Here is a 10207-nt window from a genome sequence, read left to right as displayed (position 1 = left end):
TCAGGGACATTCGAAAAAAAACTTTAGAGAAACTGACTACGAGAAAGCTGAAAGCAAATTATACCTCACGTATACATTGCGATAAGCAAGAATGGGTGCAGAAGGTTGGCGAGAAAGCCAGTTTCGGTAAAGCGTTAACTACGTTTCACGCAAAGACAGCGCGAAGAATCATGTGGGATGCACCAACGAAAAAATAGAAAGCGGACTACCAACCTCCGCCCTTAAATATATACTAAACCTAGCCATGATCGTGCTAACAAATCGCACATTATCGCAAAAAACATTATCAAGCCGCCATGGGTTCTAAGTACAAAATGCACACCTGGTTTGCGAATACTTGGTGGAAGCAAATCTCGTATATATTTAATGATTTTTTGCTGCACTACTGTATCTGGAGTAGGTTAAAAAAAATGACCCTATTACACCACTGATGACGTCAAAATTAATTTCAAGGCACGACATACTACACCAGTGATGACGTTAGCATTTATTTCATATAACAATATACAACACCATTGCTGACATCATCATTAATTTCAATGTACGACATACTACACGACTGAAGACGTCATATTTAATTTCAAGGCACGACGTACTGCATCACACATGACGTCATCATTCATTTAAGGTACGACATACTAAAACACTTATGACGGGATCAAACTAAAGCGTTAAGGACGGACAAACGGATGGACAGGATCTTGGCAGCGAGCATGAGCAATTAAAGGCTTTCGTTTTAAAATCTCCATCGCTGGTCATCGAAAAGCAGAATCACAGCCACAGCCGAAAGCGCTCAAGTTTAAGCTGGAAAAGGATTTTCGAGATGATGTGCGAGAATCTTCTATGATAATTTCGAACAGTCCAAAATAGCCACTTGCGGCAGTGATAACCACAGACTAATCTGACCTCCCTTCCTTCACAAGCAGAGTGACCAATCCGTGGGTCGACTTTTTCGTGTGCAGACGTCACACAGTTTCATGGCAAAATATTTAATAATGATAGGCAGCGGTACTCTGAGATTACTCCGTACTGAAGAAATTGCGCTACACGTTACAGTTGTAAGGAACTGATCTGCAATTTTCTAACTCATCGTAATTTCCGCATAGAAAGGTGTGGTCTTGATCGGCACGGACTTCTGTGCTACGCTGCGGTTGTTCATGGCATTTCTTTGTACAGTAGTGTAGAGCAACAAGCGAGATTTCCAACAGATATCTTTATCCTCTGCCTGGGAAAGTTTACGAAACGCCAAACTCATCTTATTCGGTAGATGCTAATGCGTCATCGTCCTGTCTTGAGTGGGTAATATCGCAATTTCTCAGAAATATTGTTACGTGGTGGCATGACAAGCGATGGAACACGGCGACACAACAGAAACTGAACGACGTGATGACATGACGATGAAATATGCTTTAATGGCCAGCGGGCCTGGCGCGAGCGCTCCGCCCCGCACCACTGCCCGATTCGTCATCTTCGTAGCATAATCGAGGCCACCGAGCGATTGTCCCGATCGATTGCTAGAAATCCAATGCATGATGTGACGATGAACACAGACACAAGATTGGGACATGGAACGCTGGACACTACAATGAATTCGAAGATGGGTAGAATGCTCGCCCCGGAGCATCAAGTCCAATCTTCACCGTTTGCCGAATGCCAAGGCTCAAGGACACGCCGAACGGCTTGGGCGGGGATGCTGTCTTCGCTCGAGTGGTCGTGAGGTCGCTTCGTCGTGGGGTCGGTAGGGTCGGTAGGGTCGGTAGGGTCGGCTTTGGGCTCTTCCTGGTCGTCGTGTGTTGTGGTCAGGGCTGGGGACGAGGCTGGGTACAGCGGCTGGTCGGGTCTGAGCAAAAACGGCTGGGGCAGAGCTGGGCGGCGATCTCCACGGGCTTTCGGCAGATGGACCCGGCGTAAGGTTGGCTTCGACGGTGCAAGGCGACGATGGGAATGAACCGCACCTCCAGCCAAATGTTACGTGGTGGCATGACAAGCGATGGAACACGGCGAAACAATAGAAACAGAACGACGTGATGACATGACGATGAAATATGATTTAATGGCCAGCGGGCCTGGCGCGAGCGCTCCGCCCCGCGCCACTGCCCGCTTCGTCATCTTCGTAGCAACATGGCCACGCACATCGCGTAACACCCTCGTTTTAAGACAATAATACAAAAGGGAATAGCCTAATATTATGCAAGAGTTCAAATTTTCTGCATACATATACAAACCAGTGCAGAAATTTTATAAATTCATCTCAGTTTGTCAGTGGGATTATCGAAAAGAATTATCTTTTCAATTTACGTCTGCCTCGCCGTATTCGTACACGCGAGAGCGGCTTTCCATTCTTTGCTTTCTGAAGAGTCATGAATACATGATTAGAAGAAGCAGTATATCTCACTGCGCTGATATTGGGACTCTGGCCTCTGTAGAATCGTACAAATGTTTTTGATCATCTCTTGAGCACACTGTGTACACATAGGTAGATGTATTTATTGAAAGGAAAAGGCAGAGAGGTTGGCCGGAATAATTCAAATCTGGCCTGCTACTCTGCACTGGAGAAGGCGAAGGAGAGAAGAAAGAAGGTCATGATGGGTGACGATGGGTGACGATGTGGGAGAAGGCATATGAAATACTTCTACAGACACAGTAGCTTGTTTTAGAAGCGCGAATCAAGTCCGCTGGCGCACAAAAAAACGGCAAAGAGCACGCACTGCCTGGACACCCTTCCCCTTGTCCTGGCTTTTCCACTTTTCCAGGAAACCACCATACTACCGACAGCCAATCAAATACTGCCTTTATAAGCGGATTATACGCGCAGATAAAACACACCGCGCTTTGTTGTTCTTTGCCACATGGATTTCCTCGGTTGTAGTTATTGCGGATTGGCCTTTCCTGGTATGTAGATTTTCGTGTATGCATAATCCCACCAGCCGTTGTTGACAATGCATCATCAAGATTGCAGGATCTTTTCGAAGATTATGAAAGAACTCGGTTGTGACGATCCATGTTATATGTTTTTTGATGTCAATATCTCAGCGGTATGAATGCGAGATTGTTTAAGTGTAACAAGTTAACATAAACTGGTGCACTACTAAAAGGCGTCGCTGTATCCGTCGCCACTGCCGTGACCCATAAAAGAGAAAAACGTAATTTCTTATCAAGCTTCTGAGCCAGTTACCCATCGTGCAGCCTTCAAGGTAGTTTCATGCCATTTGGCTTTCCATTCATCATCCACATTTCGAGGCTAATTTGCTATAGTGATTCATACCGACTTTTTATGTACCTCGAATTGTGTGCCCCTCATTTTAGGTGTAGCTGTGCGCCCAGATGTGAGACATACTGCGCCTTCCTTTCCCCAAAAATCAAACCAAGTGAACGGATCTAACGTTCTGTAAAACTCTGTACCAGTCTCTCAATGCTGAAAACTCAAGTTATGTAATGGCAGTCGTAAAGGTGGTATCGCGTCTACTGTTAAAACGAAACTTAGTTTTTTTTTATTTTATTTGCCCCATAATCACCTCTTAAAGTTTTTCCGTAAACCCGCTCGCCCTTCGCACGTTGGTAATTTTTGGGTCCCCTTTGCGTCCGTGGCAGCGTTGAGAGGCTCTTACGGACACAATCACTGTCTAAAATCATAACCAACTCCCTAAAAGAATCGAATAAACCAAGGTTTATGACAGCACGCTGTGCGACAACGCGCTGTGGAGAAGAAGAAGAAGATTTATTTTCCATAAAATGTACAATTTATAGGAGAACAACTACAGTTTTATGGTGGAATTAAGGAAAAATGTTTCACTCTGCAACTTGGCAAGTCCTCAACTCGTATTGTGGCAGAGGTTATAAGAGACATGAAATGTTTCTAGGCATATTGCTTTTTGGATATAGGAGGTCTTGTGGTTATATTTTAATATTTTGAGCACCAACATGCGAAGAAAACGTGATTTATATAAAAATGAAACCTCAGTGTCGTAACAAAAATAGGAACGTTGACGTTTATTGATAAAGCCGTGGAAGTTTAGTTATAAGAATACGGTTGTCGTGTTCTGGTTGACCTCTACACTGAATGAGAGGGCCGCGAATCATATGGTGTCACTGCTGGTGGCAGCCACGTATCTGTCGCCTAAATGCCGCAGCCAGGACATCATAATTCTGCGCTGTTTATGCAAGGTTTCGCGTTGCCACTTGGATGGAACGATTCGTAACGTTGCAGTGTCTTTTTATGCTTACAGAAACCTAGTTATAGAAATAGATAAGGAGGGCCTTAGTAAAGATGAAATAAACACTGTGTAAATGCCCCAGAGGCGGTCCTAGGGCGAAGATAAATAACACAAGATGGGAATATGTGCTAGTTGACAGCGCTTAGATTGGAGGTGAAGACTTCGGAACAGCAGCAGGTGTGTCTGGCTTCAGAGAAGGAATACTTCACCATTTAAGCGCTGCGCTATGAAGCAGTGCCACAAAGAAGATGAAATTATTTTAATAATTCGCATCCGTTTCCGTGACTAAACGTGAATAATAAAAAAAACGCTAATTCATTATAAAAACTGGGTTTTTCTTTTTTTCATGGCAAATTTTTGAAACATCGCCGGCTCCAATATACGGAACTGTGATGTCGTCTGCAATACTTTTATGGTTTGCATAGTTTAATTTGCTTATTTTAATACAGTCGACTTCGGATATACGAAACCCGAATACACAAAATTATTGCTTATATCGAGTTCTCAAAATGTCCATTTGAAAATCGCATGCTAATATATAGGAGCAGTGTTCGCGTTTATTGAACTCCTGCTCAGCAGAAGATCGGATATATCCAATGTTCTTCTGAGCGGGAGTTCGATATATCCAACATCACACCGTGCCCCTGAATGGCGTGCTTCGTTTAATTATACCCCTCGGTTATTTTTCGCCCGCGGAACCGGGTCGGCTGCACAACCTTGGAGACCTCCTGGCAGCGCTAACGCTGTAAAACCACTTATTTTTTAATTAGATACCTGCATCGCCTTACGGCTTGAAGTGATAATCGATTCCGATTGAAAAACGCGACACGGCTGTCATGCAGTAAAGGCACAGTTCAATTACCCTTCTTCGTGCGGTGAAGCTAGCCTAGCTTACCGAAGGCTTGAGGCTGTTGTCAGATGGCCTGCTTCACTGCTGAAGGAGACTGCGAAATCACTGCACTCTATTTTATCTGAGTTATCTATATAGACTGTCAGTAACAGAATTACGCTTCTTATGGTGAGCAGTGGCGTTTACCAAAGCACCTTTCGCATCAGTATGGATGTGTACTCCAACACCAACGGCACATCCGCCACGCGCTGTTAGACGCTAGGTGCGAGCAGCGTGAGCTACTACGCCCCGACCTGTCTCTACAGAATATTTAGAGCACGCGCTCACGTTCGCGGAGCGGCACGTGGGTGCGCACTCCTATTTTTGTTGCCTGGCGTGAGGTGACGGTCGGCGCACAGTGGGTTGCTAGTACCCGGCGTTCAAATCATCGCTGCAGGACGCGTGGCACGTCCCGATTGGTTGGGAACACCGCACTGACGCTTCTGTGTTTCTGAGCAGCTCCTCTGGTGTGTTTATATATAGAATTCTTGATACATCGAAAAAGTTCGCTATCCTCTTCGAGTTCGACATGTTCGGGATGGACTGTATCTCAAGAAAAACTTGAAGCTGCCAGCTTTATTTTTCCAGTTTGGTAGAAAGCCAATAAGAGATATAATCCCTAGCTTCAGTGTTTTGTTATTTTTCACCATGCTAGTTGTTTCACTTAGCGCTTCAAAAGCTGTGGAATTCAAATGGGCAATTATGGAGCAGTGACATTTACAGCATTAATATGTCATAAACGGCTCATGATTACTCACAAGTGGCTTGTTTGATCGTCACATGACTACCATCTGCATGTCCTTCGCGCTGCTTTCATCGTTTTCTGGTGAGATGCGTGCAAGAAATTGTGACGGAGGGAGCTGGTAGGGGTCCTGCAAGCACACCCCCTCTGTCTTCGTGCAGTCTTTGTTGTCATCAGGAGACACTGTTCTCATGTTGCTATATGCAGCTCGTGACCTCTCAAATAACGCATTTAGTCGGAAAAAGAGAGACTAAAGGCTCGTCCCACCCGACATGGGCTTGGAATAAGGACTAGGCGGACGCTTGAGCACAGCACGTAAGACGAAGACGAGAGGATCATAATAACGCTTGCAATGCTGTCCGCAAGCCCACGTTCCAATTACATTCGAAAATTTGTCCCCAGAAAGTTAATACATAGAACACGGCAGTGTTCGCGCCAGGTCTATAAATTTCTATGAGCACTGCCTGTCTGCATTTCGCTACTGCTAATCTGGAATGTTAAAAAGGAGGAATTGTATAAAAGAAACACTGAGACTGCATTACACCCTGGAGTTAGCTCTTCATTTTCCTTTATAATCAGCAACATTTAAAATTAGTATCGCGTTTTTCCCTTATCTTTTATTCCTTCCGAATCAGCTTCATGACTACACAGGACCCAGTACATGTCCATGAAACACTACACTGTTTACTCAAAGTTTTGAGTTAAACAAAAAAAAACATATGCGATGCCCGCGACAATCATGATATAGTATTTAAGAACCGAACATGTGAACAAGAGTGCATTATTGAAACGAAAAAATTGAGTTTCATACGCTCCAATCTTGGATGATAAGCAAAAACTATTATTAAAGATTATAATTGCGCCTTTGCAAGATCGGGTTCCTCTTTCCAGCGCTTAATCTAGGCAGTAGTGACATGCATTCAAAAATGTTATCATTTTTCGATTTGAAACAAAGTTGAGAAATAACTTCGAAGTAAATCCATCATTGTTTTTTGGTTTTGTCCGATATATCCAAACCCTAGCTACAAGAAGGGCAGGCTGTGGAGAGCTCCGGGATAACCATAATTTAGAAAAACTGTTTTTTTATTTTCATGCACTCATAATATACGGTCTTTTCCTCGCACCATCTCAGCTTTCTCATAACCTCCCGCGGTGTTCCCACGCTTTACCTGCCCATCATTATGTCGCATGAACGCAGTCCTCGCGTGTGAGGTCTCTGAGAAAAACAAGTAAAACGTGCGTTTTGTAAATAGGTCCACCGGTATTTGCAGGCGCCTCTGTTCTCGTTCGAACTCCCTGGACACGGTGCACGCAAATGCAAATGATGAGTATTTATGCGCTCGACGCGTAGTAATGCATTAAATAAATTTGTTTCCTCTTCCTCCGTTATGTGCTCAGATACTGCAAGATAATACTGCGGCGAAAGAGTCTACAGATCAGCTGCAGAGAGTATATCATTCAAGTCAGATATAATTTTATGAGCTGCAGGCAAAACATCCCTTTCATCTCCAATAGGAGAAATCAAGTTTTAGAACTGATGTTCCTTTTCTGCGACCAAACACTTCTCTTCTTTTGGCGTTTAACTTCTCTCCTTCTGTTGTTCATTCTGTCAACCCGCATGCTATAGCCTATGGAAGAGGTACAATGTTTGCATTTCGGCACCACCATAGGGGTTTTTGGGAGTGCAGCCCGAGCCCATTCAACAGGCACAGCAAGGTGAACTGGGCTGGGTTAACATGGTGAATATATTTGATTACATACTATTTTATCTTTCACGCCTTTTTGCAGCCCGTTAAGCTATATAGAATTCTATTATTAAACGAATCACTTTTCAGTACTAACGTCATTTCGTTGTGAGTTACGGCATGAAAGCAAGATTTTGGCTATGTTCTGCAGCACATTGTGCAAATGTGCTACAGCTTCCTTAGCCTTGATTCATTTACACTGAACAAGTAAGTTATGATGCTTTTAACGGTCATTTATATTTAATCAAGCAATATTGCATACATGCCCCCCCCCCCCCCCTCTTCATTGTCTCTTTTTAGGATTATTTCCCACTGTTTTTATTTTGGAACTGATCTTTTATGCGTCTGTTCGGCTTTTGAGACGCTTAATCGCTAGCACCATTGTCGTTGTACCCGAGCGCAGGAGAATCGCGAGCCACAGAGAACTTCTCCAAAGGAGAAGAGCCTAGGGGATCTCTACTCCGTTCGCTCGTGGTTCTTGTTTCTCTCATTGTGAGAATTTATCTCTGGCTAGTGAGAAAACTAAAGAGGGCTTTTTAACTGCACATACATACAAGGATCTCACAAATTCTTAGTCCCAATATATCGCAAAAGCGCTTAGAAAGCTACTTTAACATGTCGCATTTGGGAGTATCGTAATCGTTTTTAGATATTTTTGTTTACACTCAAGCGCGTATTGTGTTTCCTTGGTCATCACCTCTGTCACTGCGGAAACGGTTCCCGCGTTTATGCGGGGGATATTACACGGAATGCCTCATTCCCATGCAGGAAGTAAAGGGGGTTAGGAAAAGATTATTCTACTATCCTATCTACCATTGGTGCGTAGTTTCTCGTTATCACTGTTATCAGTCCTCCTTTCGGTCATAACGGGATAACACCTTTAGATATGTGGCACTAACACCTCCCGTCATTTCATTTATTTATTTTGCTTGGTTCGTTCTTTCCCATTTTTTCGGAAATCGCTTTGCACTCTGGTGAACGGTGAAATACCTTAGAGGAGCAAGAGACGTCAGCCCTCCAATAGGGTGCTGGGGCGACACGGAGCAGCGAAGGTTCTACGCAATTTTGCTGGCTTTCTGCCCTTCTTCGGGCGACGACGGCTTAATATACTGTAAGCGGGTGCGGGAAAGGCATAGTACCTCGAAAGCTCGTCCAGTCACGTTTTGCCCATCATCATGATGACACGCTGTATCCCGAGTAGAATAAACGGTGTCTTGCACCGCAGCACAGTCTCCGGTCTTTTCGTTTTCGGCCTCAAACTTCAGTGTCGCCGTTACAAGAAGTTGCGGCGCGTGGAAAGCTTCGTTCCCAAACTAGCTCGCAGCTTTTTGCCTTCGGTTAGGCAAAACTATTTTGTGCTTTTCGAAGGGGGACCCGTTTCTTTAAACAACGCTTTGCCTTTCTCGCTCTCGGTTTACTATCCTTCTCTTTCCTCGAACGTGATTGGAGCCGTTCTCTTGCCTGATCCTGTATTTCTTTTCCAAACTGCCGCATAGAACCAACTGAGCCAAGGCGTTCAAGCTGCCTGTAAATTGAAGAGCGCTCCGAGGCTTTGAGATGGCGATCATACGCGGCTTGCGCAAGTTTCACTTTTCTTGTTGTAATCGTTTACGCATGCGTGTATAGCTATTGTGAGCCGATGTGATCTTAAAGCCCACGACTTAGCTGTGCTACCAAACTCAGAGGCCATCCTTTTCTCTCAGATTAAAGTTTGGCGTTATTTTTTTTTTCTAATGAGAATCTTTGGCTAGTACCGTTGCTTTCAGTTAAAATGGAATAATTGTGGCATGCACGATGTGTTTCACAAACAGCTAGATATGGCCAGTGATTATTCAGGGTATCGCTGCTCTTAAATGCGTACCTGCGCGAAAGGTGCACCCACCCACAATACAATTTGTTTTATGTGACGTTCAGTCTCATTAAACTTGGTTGTTCTGAGCTAATGATGTTTGGCTATGTGTACGAGTATGTGCGGTGTAGAGAAGGCGCTCATGAACCACATGCCTCCCATGAAAAAAAAAAAGAAAGTTTGCCTGTGTGCCTCCGCTTTTTGCCATGAAGTAAACGTGGCTTAGACAGCCTGGTAGCAGACAGCAGCTCTCTCAGAAAGCAGTTAAAGAATAAGAGTAAAGAAAAGGGTGAAATGTTAATAAGTTACGGTTAAGCTTAGCCTATCGATTCTTACTGCCCCTGGTCCACCTCCCACGCAGTATTTTCAGTAGCATATTTTTACACCAGCCATGAAAAATGCGCAGACCCGAGGAACTTGTAGATTTGAACAGCGATTGGGATTTTATTAATGACATCTTCGAGCATCAGCTTACTTATGTACCAGTTTAAAGAAAATCTTCGACACAGGCTAAACAACGCAAACTTAGTTCTTAAAGCAAAATCTGCGATGAAAACCTGTGCTGGTTGAATCCAGGCTTTTGCCGCTCTACTCAGATTCACTTAAAATTTATATGTGATCATTGTGCTCGTTTTGAAGCCTGGACTTTAGAGTTTCCTTTTTTGTATCTTACTTTATAATCATGCTGTCACAAACCTTAAAAGCAGTCACAGTGCACACGGAGACAGCAAAGGGCAGTTGCTACGGCGTAATCAGCACCTGTCATAT

This window comes from Amblyomma maculatum, chromosome 5 (genome assembly GCF_055883805.1).
Source record: "Amblyomma maculatum isolate TAMU_Amacu chromosome 5, ASM5588380v1, whole genome shotgun sequence".
In the NCBI taxonomy this organism is placed as follows: Eukaryota; Metazoa; Arthropoda; class Arachnida; order Ixodida; family Ixodidae; genus Amblyomma; species Amblyomma maculatum.
This window is presented reverse-complemented; position numbering follows the sequence as displayed.